The following is a 13793-nucleotide window of genomic DNA, read 5'->3' as shown; positions in this document are numbered from 1 at the left end:
CATGAAAGCCTCATTGATATTTAGATTCTTAACCCACCCAGCACGATGAGTCACTATGAGTTGTACACCATAATTAGCAAAATAACATTTCTTTATAGTAATATGAGAGCTGTTGTATTTTTCTTTCTTGGGATATATATATATATATATATAGCCTGTTGAGAAAAACAATATAAAACTAAATCATATATTTTCTTAACCTACACGTAGGATCCATGTAAAAAGACATTATATATTCATGACAAGATAATAAAATGGTGTGTGTGTGTGTGTGTGTGGAGAAAGAGAGAGAGAGAAATGTGTTGCCAATAATGGCAACAGAACTTCACTGGGGTTGGTGGTAGCAGAAGGTTGTCTGGTGGAGGTGAGACTGAAGACACGCAGAGTTTCCTTATTGCATTCTATACTTATTATTGTGGTATTTAAGGGCCTCTGTAGCCTGTGCCCACTACTGCTACTTTGTCCTCCCCAAGTCCTATCCCCCACCCACTCCTTAACCACACCTGCTACCTAGATTCACAATTCTTTGGACTGGGTACCACCTTGCTCTGGGCTTCAGCTTATGCTTTCACTTTTTCTGAGTATTGTCCTGTCTCTCATATCTGGGGCCAGATGGTATTTCCATTTTTATTAATGGCAATGTGTTAGAACTTCTAGGACCCAAGAGACAAAGGCCATTTAAAGGGTTTTACCAATATCTCAACATAATGAAGGCCACATATGAAAAGCCCTCAGCCAACATCCTATCAGTGGAGAAAAACTGAGAGCTTTGCCTCTTAGATCAGGAACACTACAAGGATGTCCACTGTCACCACTTTTATTCAACATCATACTGGAAGTACTAGCCACAGCAATCAGACAAGAAAATGAAATAAAAGGCAACCAAATTGGTAAGGAAGAAGTAAAACTTTCATTATTTGCAGATGACATGATACTACATATACAAACCCCTAAAGATCCCCCCAAAACTACTAGAACTGATAAATGAATTTAGTAAAGTGACAGGATACAAAATTAACATACAGAAATCTGTGGCATTTCTATAATTAGTAATGAGGTAGCAGAAAGAGAAATTAAGAAGACAATCCCATTTACAATTGCACCCAAAATAATTAAATGCCCGGGGGGGAAAACTAATCAAAGAGGTGAAAGACCTGTACTCTGAAAACTATAAAACATTGATGAAATAACCTGAAGGTTACTCAAACAAGTGGAAAGATATTCCATGCTCATGGATTGGAAGAACCAATATTGTTAAAATGTTCACACTACTCAGAGCCATCTACAGATTTAATGCAGTCCCTGTAAGAACACCAATAACATTTTTCACAGAACTAGAACAAATAATACTAAAATTTGTGTGGGACCAAAAAGACCCCTAATAGCCAAAGCAATCTTTAAAAAAAAAAATGAACAAAGCTGGAAGTATCACAATCCCAGATTTCAAGACATACTACAAAGCCGCAGTAATTGAAACAGTATGGTACTGGCACAAAAATAGACACATAGATCAATAGGACAGAATAGAGAGCACAGAAATAAACCCATGCTTATATGGACAATTAACTTATGACAAAGGAGGCAAGAATATACTATGGGGAAAAGATAGTGTCTTTATTTCTTTTTTTAAATTTTTAAAAAATTTTATTTATTTGACAGAAAGAGAAAGAGGGAACACAAGCAGGGGCAGTGGGTGAGGGAGAAGCAGACTCCCCACCAAGCAGGGAGCCCGACACGGGGCTCGATCCCAGGACCCTGGGATCATGACCTGAGCCGAAGGCAGATGCTTAACTGACTGAGCCACCCAGGTGCCCCAAGATAGTAGTGTCTTTAATAAATGGTGTTGGGAAAGTTGGAAGGCTACATGCAAAAGAATGAAATCGGACCACTTTCTTAGACCATACACAGAAATAAACTCAAAATGGATTAAAGACCTAAATGTGAGACCTGAAACCGTAAAACTCCTAGATGAGAACATAGGGTAATTTCTTTGACATTGGCTGTAGAAGTATTTTTCTAGACATGTTTCTGAGGCAATGGAAACAAAAGCAAAAATAAACTATTGAGACTACATCAAAATAAAAATCTTTGGCACAGCAAAGGAAACTATCAATAAAATGACAAGGCAACCTACTGAATGGGGTGAAGATATTTGTAAATATATATCTTATAGAGGATTAATATCCAAAATATATAAAGAACTTACACAACACCAAAAAACACAAATAATCCAATTAAAAAATGGGCAGAGGACATGAATAGACATTTCTCCAAAGAAAACGTACAGATGGCCAACAGACACATGAAAAGATTATCAACACCATTAATCATTAGGGAAATGTAAGTCAAAACCACAAAGATCACTTTACACCTGTAAGAATGGCTAGAATCCAAAAGAAAAGAAATAACAAATGTTGGTTAGGATGTGGAGAAAGAAGAACCCTTGTAGACTGTTGGTAGTAATGCAAATTGGTGCAGCTGCTGTGGAAAACAGTATGGAGGTTCCTCAAAAAATTTAAAATAGAATTATCATATGATCCTGTGATTTCATTACTGGGTCTTTACCCAAAGAACATGAAAACACTAATTTGAAAAGATATATACACCCCTATTTTTATTGCAGCATTATGTAGAATAGTCAAATTATGGAAGCAATCCAAGTGTCCATCAGTGGATGAATGGATAAAGAAAATTTGGGGTGGATATCTATAATGGAATATTACTCAGTCATAAGAAAGGATAAGATCTTGCCATGTGCCACAACACGGATGGACTTGGAATGTAAAGTGCTAAGTGAAATAAGTCACAGAAAGACAGATACCATATAATTTCAGTCATATGTGGAATTTAAGAAATTAAAACAGAACAAAAACAAAACAAAAAAGAAAAGAAAGATCAAACAAAAAAACAGACTCTTAAATACAGAGAAGAAACTGGTGGCTGCCAGAGGGAAGGTGAGTGGGGAGATGGGTGAAATATTAAAGGGGATTAAGAGTACACTGAATGTGAAGAGCACTGAATAATGTATAGAATCGTTGAATCAGTATATTTTACACCTGAAACTAATATAATGCTGTATGTTAATTATACTTCAAATAAACAAACAAACAAATGGAGAAAAAATAGAAAGTTTTGCCACATCACTTCTTCTCTCCCAAAATGCAGTGACCCATAATGTCCAGACATCCCCTGCACTGTGTCAGCAGAGTTGACTGATGTGAAGATGCCAAAGGACTGAGCTTCTTTTTAGGACATCCTAAGCTTTAGAGCTCCCAGACAAATGCTCTTTTGCTTTTCCACTTGGGAAAATACATCATTCCTCAAAGCTCAGCTCAGATGTTATTTCTGGATGAAGCCTCACCTCATCTTGCCCCCCTGCACCCTGCCTGGGGTAGACTTAATACTGCCCTCCAGAGTTCGGGCAGTCTGGAGTCAGGCATTTAAATAATGTCTGTTCAGATGTTATTGCAGTAACTGGGTGCACATCTCTCTTCCTCATAGGACTGTGCACTTTTGAGGGGAGGGTCTGACCTTCGTTGGTCTCTAAATCTCCATCAGAGAGCCTAGCTCATTAGGCATGAATGCAAGATGATGTCCCAATGAATGAATGAACTTCTCACGACTGGAAGGCTGGGGGAGAAGGAAGAACCCGCATAGCTGGAAATTCTGTCAGTGCAAATGACTGGAGCAGAAGTTTTACATTAAGCTGTGAAGAAGAAAACATGGAGAGTTAGAGAGACGTTTGTCACCCTGTAGAAAGACTGTGATCAGAGATGTCCTCACTTTCCCCGTCCCTGTGAGTAACGAGGAATGAAGTGAGGGAGATTCTGACATCGATGTTAGACCTTCCAGAGTGGCATGAAGCACAGAATATGGCATTTTATTCAGCTGGTTGGTGTGTGTGTGGTGGGGAGCAGGTGGGAGAAGGGGGTTACGTGTTCTGTTCTGTTACATGTCCTATCAGTTACATGCTCTCTCTGGCCCTCTGGCTCCTCAGCAGCAGAATAGAGATGGCAAGATGCAGCCCCTGGGGTTGTTATGATTGTTAGCTGGGTGGGTCAAGAAAGCCTCCAGCACAGAGTTGGTATTTAATGTTTGCTCTCGCCCACAGTTACGCATTTGAGCTTGGGAAAACAATTTTTTACTGCCAACATTGCCACAGTATTGTTCTTGAGTGAGGGCAAAAATAGCTTCAATTTATCAAGCAGCGACTATATTCCAGGCACTGGACTAGTTCTTTTTTTTTTTTTTTTTTTTTTTATTTTTTTATTTTTTTATTTTTTTAAAGATTTTATTTATTTATTTGAGACAGAGAGAATGAGAGACAGAGAGCATGAGAGGGAGGAGGGTCAGAGGGAGAAGCAGACTCCCTGCCGAGCAGGGAGCCCGATGCGGGACTCGATCCCGGGACTCCAGGATCATGACCTGAGCCGAAGGCAGTCGCTTAACCAACTGAGCCACCCAGGCGCCCTGGACTAGTTCTTTGTATGCATTACATTCAGTACTTACAGCAATTTGACAAGAACAGTTGTATTGATTCTATCTTGCTGATGTGAAAACTGAAATTCACAGCTATTAACAGACTTGCATAGGGATGGTCTGAACATAAGCCTGGCTCTGTACGTCGTGGCAGTCCATTTCTGCATCACACAGTATAGACTCCCTCTCTGTTCTCCTCTTCTTCTTATAGACATGAGAAAGCTTAGCAGCTGGAGTTTTACATCAGAACTATGTGTGAGATTTTGGAAATCAGCAGCAGCAGCTCCCCCTCTTTTGGATCTTAACTATAGTGGAGCCAGTGGTTCATCAGCGGCTCTCTCATGTGCATTCCTCTGTTCTGTTTAATGGTTTAAGCACCTCGTTTCTTATATTAAATCTTTTTGTGTTACAAATACATGGAGTAAATTTTGTTTCCTGTGCTGGATCCTGACACATACAATCACAGAGCAGAGATAGATCAGAAATCCTGAGGAAAGAGCTCTGAGAATAGGATTATGCACATAATCATAGCATCATTTGCATATAGTTACCCTCTTTTACATCATTCTACCTCCATTTTTTCCCTTAAAGTAGTAGAAGTTTAAAAATAGATAAAAGATGATGTCTTTCTTTCCCCCTCTGAAATGTGTCATTTGAAATGTAAGAGAAAATAGAGCATGCTACCATGATCTTGAGGAATAACCTGCTCACCCAGATAAAACATCTTGCTCCATTATGTGTGAACATTTACTGCAGGTGATGTCAGCTCTACGTTTTATACTGGGCCTTGACTATAACCATAGCTCATTGAATTGATTCTTCTTCTATCTTATGAAATTAATCAAATAATCTAGTGGTTATAAATGACATAAGACAGAGCACGACAGCTTGCATTACATGACTTGACTCAGGTTAGAAAAAGAGTGATGGAAAAACTAATACTTAAAGACATTATAGTTAGATTTGTAGAATAGTTTATATTTATGAATGTGGTCTACCCCTGGACATAATCTGAATGCATGATAATGTTACAGAATAACAATGTATATCGATGTGTTGGCATCCTACAGTTTGTGTCTCCTTTGTCCAGTTCTGACCACAATAGGGCATCATGGAATTATCTTTGTCACTTATATCTCCATTCTCAAATTTAAAAGGAAGAAAACACAATGAGTGGGTACATTCTCTCCGGGAAAGCAGCCAGGCAAGCAGAATGAGAAAGAAACACTCAAGGTCTGCCACTTGAGTAGTAGTCTAGGAAAGCAGAAGGATATCGGGAAAGAGAAAGGTGTGGTTCAAAACTGTGTTATGGACAAGCAAATGGAAGAGGTAGTCAAGAGGCCAAGACAGTTGTGTCCGGTTGGTCTCCTGCTCATGTGAGAGAGCAGGAGTAGGCTTGCCTGGGAGGGTAGGTTGGGGTCAAGTGGACTGGAATGCCGGGTTGGGAATACTTACCTTATTAGCTAGGCAATGAAGATGTTTAAGCATTACTCTGATTTTGAGAGTTAGCAAAATTGCTGTTTTGGAGAGGAGTCTGGGATCTGTGAACGGGCTGCATGAAGAGGAGAGAGGCTAGAGGCAGGGCCATTGGAAGGTACCACTGGGTCCTGGTGAGAGGAAACAGGATGGTGGCCATGGGATTGGAAAAGATGAGCATTGCACTGTCCTTTATTTTAGGCAGTGTGTTATGTGCGTGCATGTGTTTATGTGTATGTGCTTGTGTGTGTGTGTGTGTGTGTGTATAGGTAAACACACAAATTTGCAAATTTTAAGCAACATTTGAAGGGGCACTCAGTTAACATTTAATATATACTAATTAAAGATATGTATTAAGCAAAGGTCCATATTACTGAGGAAGCTACTACTAGCCCTTCTGCTAGAGTTAACTCCCATTATAATCAAGTGGTTTGTTAAATAACTTTAATGAATATTATTAAAAGGTGGGTGGTTTTTCATTGGTGAAGTGAATGGTTTTTAAGATATGTAGACTCCTGTCAAGAATGCATAAAAAACTCTTTAAACTCATTAAGAACTTACCCAATAGAAAAATAGTCAAGGGATAAACACATTTTTCCTAGCCAATAAACACTTGATGACTTCGTGATCATGGTAATGCAAATCAAGACCATGCTGAGATCCATTCAGTTGGCAGTAATTTTATACCATTTTATACCATTCAGTTGGCAAAGGTTAAAAATTCGACAACATCAAGTGCTGGAGAGATGCATATCACAGAAGAGCTCTTTTACCCTGCTGGGAGGACAGCAGTGGAGGACAGTTTGGCATTTTTTTCCAAACACTTATCTGCTCTATTGTAGTTCCACGACTCAGTTTATACTCAAGATAAACTTTTGTATATGTATAACAAGAGGTCTGTTCAAGAATGTTTGTAGCAGTGTTGTTCAAAAGAGGAAAAAAAAAAAAGCTGGAAATATTCTAAGTGTCCATCACCTAGAAAGTAGATGAACAAATAGATATTATAAAATAGTCAAAGTGAACTACAGCCACATGGAACAATATGAAGCATATTAGTGAGCTCTTGTAGGTGGGGAAGTCCCAAAGACTACACCCAACATAATCTCCTTTGGTTAAAAATAATTACAATAAAACTGTGCATATATACCTTTTTTAGGAACACATACTGACACAATAGAAGTACGTAAACAGGAGAGGAAAGGATGTTGGGCACAGATTTTGGTTACCCCTGGGGAAGGTGAGGTTTAGCATGAAGCACCATAAACACCATGGATGCAGCTTGTTGTCAAGGTCTTAGCCTTTATTATTATTTTTTGGCTCTTGGGTTCACTGGTATTTAATACATAATTAAAAATACTAATTAAATAAAAACTGATGGAGAAACACAAATGGACTGCTTAGATAAATTACGTAGTCAATTCTGCCCTTGTGTGAACAAGCTAGAAAAGTTCAGTGAGCCTAATTGCCAGTATCCTTTGGAGTAGGCCCTTAGGCTAAGGATTCCAAGCCTGTCTGTGTTTAGCTGATGCTGGAAGGGTTTTTGTCATATGACTTGAACTAGAAGGTCAGCTGAATGATGCTGCTAGAATATTGTCACATCAGTATCAGCTGGACATATGCAAAATACTCAGTGTTGGAAAGCATAAAGGGCTGCATTTCTTCAGTTCAGCAGAACAGGTTGTTGGATATATTTTTTGTCTACTTACTGATGAATATATGTGTTGGAATTCAGCTAAGGCATGTTTTCATTACGACATACCATCTGAGGTTGCAGGAAAAAAAACTCAAGAGTCCTCACCTGACTCCAACTATTGGTGGCTTCACATATTTACCAAAAAGTCCTCACCTGACTCCAACTATTGGTGGCTTCACATATTTACCTCTTAATTGTGAATGTGACCAACTTTGGCTTTGGGTGGGTTACAGCAGTGGGTTTGGAATGAGACTTGATGTGTGGAGATGAAATGATTGATTGAATGGGAAAGGTGACAGTGTGACAGGTTTCAGAAATTATACTGAAGCGTGGGTCCCTATGGTTTGGACATTCCATTAACCATAAAGAGAAGCCTGTAGGAAGAACCAGCTTAAAGAGAGCGCTGCTGAATAGGATCTTATTACTTGTTGGGTTTGAGTTGCTAGAGGAGGTAAGAGTTAAAGCATATCCGTATGTGGAAATTCAGGGTTGAAGGGTGGAAAGGAAGGTCACGGAAATGCCATTTTCTTTTCTGGTCAGTCACATTGAGGCAGTGGATGAAACTTCAGGAGCTGTGCAAACTCCAAAAAACAGAAGACAGAAAGAAAAGGTGTAGAAATGTGGGGTTCTGCAGCATTGGGATACAAGGCAAAGCAAAAGGAAAAGGATGCAGAGCCCAGTGGTTTGGGAGTAAAAGATCTGCGATGCTGCAATTTCAGGAGAACAGACAAACAACACAGCAGTAGCACCTAGAGAGCTATAAGAAGAGTGGCCAGCTGTGTGAGTGTTCCAGAGGGTCACAGGTGAAGAACCCAAGGAAGGGGCAGTCTATACAGTTTCCAGAGCCCAGTGGAAAATGAAAATGCAGGTTCCTTGTTCTGAATTGTTAAGAATATCAAGATGGTGACAGCGGAGTGTTAAAGCAGATTCAGAGCCCTGCTACGTGGGAGGCCTGGGTGAGACTGTGGAGGTGGTACACCCATGAAGTCAGCCCTGCATCATATAGATGATGCTCAGCCAGGACATGGATAAGTTATAGGGCTTTGGGGGAAAGGATATTAATAAATAGGTTATGAAAGGAGGGAACTAGGATGGTAAGTCAGAGGTCCGGGTGAGTAAAAATTCTTTTTCCTTTTTTGAGATAGGGCTATATGGTGATTTAAAAATTTTTTTCAGGGAAGAATGCAGGCAGCAGTAACTTGAAAATGCTGGAGAAAGAGCCATATTATCCAAATCTAGAACATAGTATGCAAACCTGGGTACTTGCATTTTGGAAAAGCTGTTAGAACATTGCAGAGGATCTAGAGGGCAGATGGATTGATGTGATCTCATAGTATGGATGGGCCCACAGGCCTTTGATGTGGAAGTTCAGGAAATGTGTCCCAGGTCCACGACGTTATGACAGGTAGTGGACTTGGATATCAATTAATTTATCAAATCCTGGACAACAACCAGAAAACATGTCTTCATACAAAAAGTAAGTTTAAGAAAACTGAAAGGAAGTAGGTTTTCACACAGTGGCTGCAAAGCTTAAGAAAGCACTCACCCAATGGCCAGCCCCATCTGATGTCAAGTAATGTTAATTAATCTGTTCCTTTGAACCGCTTTGGTGTTATTTTGTTTTTATTTCTTTCTTACTTATTATACTATGTTTAATCTTGTAAGTGACCAAAGCCGTTTGTGGAAATAGGTAAAGTAGGTAAAGTGGATTAGGTAAATTTGTGGGTAACTTATACACATTAGGTTGTAATGGGCCTGGGAAGTAGACTCTAATTTTTGAGATTCACATCAAAGTCCCCCTATAATGAGTTTTTGGAGTCTAATGTCAGAGAGAGAACTTTGAGTAGCATGGGTGAGGAATTGATTCAATCAGAGACAGACCAGAAATTTGAATTTCTGCTTTACCCCTTCCTGGCAAGATGGCTTGGGGCAAAGTCCTTGGGCCTTTGTTTGCTCACCTTTAAAATGAGGTCAAAATAACCACTTGTCATGGATAGTGTGAAGATGAAGAGGTTTCACAAAATTGAAAATCACCTGGCATATTGCCCAAACTCAATAAATGTCAGTTCTTCCTCCTTTTGAGTTGTGAAGAGAGAGGTAGATGTGGGGGCCATAGGAAGTGAAAAGGCTTGGAGGAAAATTCAGGGCAAAAAGAAACACACGCACACACAAAACAGGAGAGAAGCTCAGGGAAACAAGCAGAGAAAATGTGTTGAAGATGGCACAGCTTGCAGACCCAGAGCCCGTGGCCTTTTCTAGAGGTGGTCTCATTTTTTTTGCTTAAAGAACCAGTAGCACTGTGTTTGAGACACATGCACTAAACACTTGGAAGCTGTGTCATGCCTAGTCTAGCAGACTGGGTGGAAAGTGGACTCTGAGACACAGCTACATTTCATAAATGGAAAGTATTCGGTTGCTCCGGTCAATGAGGCAAGCCTTCTAAAGCACAGCCAAACAGCTCTAATTTGTGTTATTTTTATGCATACTGAGGTTGCTCAGTTTCTTAAATAGCCTTTACTGAACCTGAAATTAGTAAAAGCTTATTATTTAAATTTGGAAAATACACTTAATTAAAAAGAATGCAATAAATGCCCTTATAACCAATCTCTTTAACCACTGTTAGCATCTTGATATAGTTCTTACTTTTTTTTTTTTTTTGTACTTTCATCTTTACATAATTGAGAATACATTCTGTAATTTACTCTATTTTTGTCCCTTAACATTATGGAGTAAACCTCCCTCTAAATCATTGTAAGTTTTTAGAAAACTAATTTACTGAGGCTAGAAGACATTTCATTGAGCGTATGTACCATAGATTAACTCATAAATTCCTACACTTGGACATTTGAGAACATTTCATTTTTTAGAACAATAGTAAATAATATAGTAAACATCTTGCTCTATAAGAGCTATTTTATTAATGCTTTTTGGACTTTTGTTTTTCATTTATATTCATTCATTTGAAATTACCAGGTCAAAGGGCATAGCTATTTTAAGACCATGTGTGCACGTGCATGCACGCACACACACACTTGTGTCAGATCATGTTCTAAAGCATTGTACACTCTCAAGAGCAGGATGTAAGCTGGATATATATCTTTTAGAACATAGCATTGTATGGTATGTATGAACCTTTCTATGCCAAAGCTGAATCTTAGCAAACAATGGCTGTTTTCTATTCAAAGTCTTTGGGATTGCATGATTTCTGGATGGATGGCCAAGCAAGTCTACAAAATGATAAAGCAGACTCTTGCATCAAACAATAGCTTTAAAGCATAGTGCTGGGGTGGACTGAGAGTTCTTGAAATGCACACAAGCAATGATTGGCCCTCCTGGGAAACCGAGTGCTTACTTAGGTTTTAACGAGAACACAAGAAATTTCTTTTATGCTGTGATTAGTGTTTTATGTTTCTTTTTGTCTGGCAGCTACTTCTACAGTACCTTCCCATAATATCTACTATCTACTAATTTAATCTGTCACACTCTGTGCCTCCATACATTGCTGCTTATATTTAGAATCAGTTCTTTCTCTCCAAGAACCAGGCAGATTTCAAACCCTACTAAGCCAGAGGATATGTGTGTGTGTTTTGTAACCCCGTTGTTATATAAAACACACACATGCACATACATTTTAAGAACCCACCCCGAAAAATATGGCCTTTGCTTAAAAAAAAATAGTAGAAGAAGACAGTTTACACTGCTGTGTAGCAAAGACCATATTTTCTTGTATTTAGGAACAAAGACATGTCAGGCTTTATTGAGCACATCACTAACTATATAACTAGCGTTAAACACTCTATTTGCAACTGTTGCTGTGTATTTTGTGTGTGATTATCACCCCTAGATCTGCATCCTATAAAAAGATATTTCTGTTTGCTTAATTATAAAGCTCTTTATGAACAGGCTCATCTGTAAATAGCTTGGTGCAGCTGAAATAGAAATATAATTATAATGAAGGCAGATGTTTGTGAGATACTGGCTCATGAAACTTGTTCAGAATCTACAAAGGATAAACGTGGTGAGCGTGTGTGTGTTCTGGTGGGCCAAAGCGGGGAGCAAGGAGTGTTCGCCTTACACTTATTTTATAGTCATCATTTTTATGCTCACTCTTTGCTTCCCTAGATCTCTGTAATTTGGAAAAGGAGTGGCTTACCTCATCTTACTACTGAGCTGCAGGGAAAAATTGTTTATAGAAGAGTGAGACAAAGCCAAAAAGAATAAAATCACTAAGTCGAGTTTAGGGGAGAGAAGCAGTATTTAGCATGGCTTCCATCATTTGTGCAACTTGGGTTGAGTTTTCCTGGTTTGAGATTGGAGATCGAAGATCCCATTGTGGTTCAGATGTTGTTCTTTCAGAGACAAAAAGTTCCTTTTTGCCAATGCAGGTTTTCTAGAAGACACATAAGAAAGACCTAATGTGTGGAGAGAAGGTTAAACACATGCTGATGTAACAAGCTTTAACTGCTCTCCACTCTGGAAAGTGGGCATGCTGATGAACGGTTTTGGTGGACTGCTGCACAGGGCTTGGGCAGACCCAGGAGTTCATTTGAGGTTTTAAAATTTAAAAAAAATTACACATCCAATCAAATAATTATTTCCAGGCAGATAGTCAGTTGTTCTATTTAAACTTTTTGATTCAAATTAAATTCTTTTCTGGATTCTTTTGTAAGCAGACCTGGTCTTAGAATTACTACATTTGGTTTGTCCAGTTTTTCTGAGCCGTTCCCGTGTTGGGGTCTTTTATGTACTTTGAACATTAACATGTGCTTAATTTTTAGCTGTTAAATAATTGAATGAATTAAGGCACAGATTAATCTCCTGTGTTAATAGTCTTTCTGTGGGCACATTCTTTGTGGTCATGCGTTCAAACCACTTACAGCTATGTGTTGTGTTTCAGAATTTGCGTTGGGAGATCAGTAGGCATTAATAGCTATGATTTTCAAATGTAAACAAACATGAATTATTTTCCACATGTGCCCCTATGTGATGAAATATATGTGCCCCTGAGATACTAACTATAAATTGTACTTTTAAAAGTCCAATTAGGGCGCCTTGGCTCACGTCATGATCCCCGGGTCCCGGGATCCCATTCCACATCGGGCTCCCTGCTCCACGGGAAGCCTGCTTCTCCCTTTCCCACTCCCCCTGCTTGTGTTCCTGCTCTCGCTATCTCTCTCTCTGTCAAATAAATAAATAAAATCTTTAAAAATAAATAAATAAAAATAAAAGTCCAATTAGTTACATCTTAATTTCAACAGGATGTTAGAAATTTTATGGTGGATCTGCTTCTTTCATGAGTGTTCATAATGTGAACAATTTCCCTCATGTCTCTATCATATGTATTATATTTTTATGTATCTATTATGTATATGAATATAAATCTGTCTATCATCTCCTGTATTTTTACATTTCTTGCGCTTGAGCACACGCCAGCCATCAAAATTATTTTACCATATGTACTGGCAATTGGAAACCAAGCATTATGAATGTAAATAAACATTGTAACAAATAATATTCCTCAATAATCCACCATCTCAAGGGAATAGTCTCAATAAGTGAGTTTTTAGTGTGCATACTCTTCACAATGCATAAATTTTCAAAGTTGTCCATATTTATTTGGCTGGCGGTTGGTCTGATGGCCTACCCGGGAGCTGCCAGTACCCCATTGGATCAGGTGGTGCTTGGCAGGAAGCTCAACATGAATCAGCAGCGAGAAGTCGCTGTCAGAATCTTGCTGGAACAACAAAAGATGGTAAAACCAATTATGTATTGAGTGCCCACTATGTGCCAGGCTTTATTATAAGCACATACATAATTTAGATACAAAGCGGGTTATTATTCCTGATTTTCAGCTGAAGCGTTGAAGCTCAGAGATACTAAGCACTGTCTAGGTTTGCAATGTAAATAATTGCTCTGGGGAGCAGTCTTACAAAATTTAGAATCTCTGTTTGGTTAGGACTGTTTCTTTAATTATAGGTCTTTTAAAAAATTCTCGATGTATATTTCCAAACTTTTCCACTGAAGGCAAATATATGTGTACCCTTGCACAGTAGGCTTGCAGCATTGAAAAACCATTTACAAATCCTTCATACATTGATGGGTGAAACATAGTATCTCATTTTGCCAGTTGGTGGGAGTGAACCTG

The sequence above is a fragment of the Neomonachus schauinslandi genome, chromosome 10 (genome assembly GCF_002201575.2).
Source record: "Neomonachus schauinslandi chromosome 10, ASM220157v2, whole genome shotgun sequence".
Lineage (NCBI taxonomy): Eukaryota > Metazoa > Chordata > Mammalia > Carnivora > Phocidae > Neomonachus > Neomonachus schauinslandi.
Note: the sequence above shows the minus strand (reverse complement) of the source record.